Source organism: Gekko japonicus, unplaced genomic scaffold (genome assembly GCF_001447785.1).
Source record: "Gekko japonicus isolate JY-2015 unplaced genomic scaffold, Gekko_japonicus_V1.1 scaffold4597, whole genome shotgun sequence".
NCBI lineage: Eukaryota > Metazoa > Chordata > Lepidosauria > Squamata > Gekkonidae > Gekko > Gekko japonicus.
In genome coordinates this window covers 90,048-90,495 of record NW_015166577.1, presented here as the reverse complement: position 1 = coordinate 90,495, position 448 = coordinate 90,048, and positions in this window count along the sequence as shown.

Here is a 448-nt window from a genome sequence, read left to right as displayed (position 1 = left end):
GGAACGCTGTTCCCTTCCCACCAAAGTGGTACCTATTTCTCTACTTGCAATTTCTTGCTTTCGAACTGCTCGGTTGGCAGGAGCTGGAACTAGAGACGGGAGCTCACTCCGTCATGCGGCACACTCGGGTCTCGAACTGCTGAACTGCCGACCTTCCACAGCCTGCAGTTCAGCGTCTTAACCACTTGAGCCACCTCAGCTGGTATTCTGCCACAGATGAGTAAACCAGTCACACCTGAGAGGAAACAGACTGGCCCCCACCAGATCATAGAAACCTAGAGTTGGAAGGGACCTCCAGGGTCATCTAGTCCAACCCCCTGCACAATGCAGGAAAATCACAACTACCTCCCCCCACACACAGTGACCGCTGTTCCATGCCCAGAAATTGGAAATTAAATCAAAAAAGGTTTTCGGCTCAACATTAGGAAGAACTTCCTGACAGAGCGGT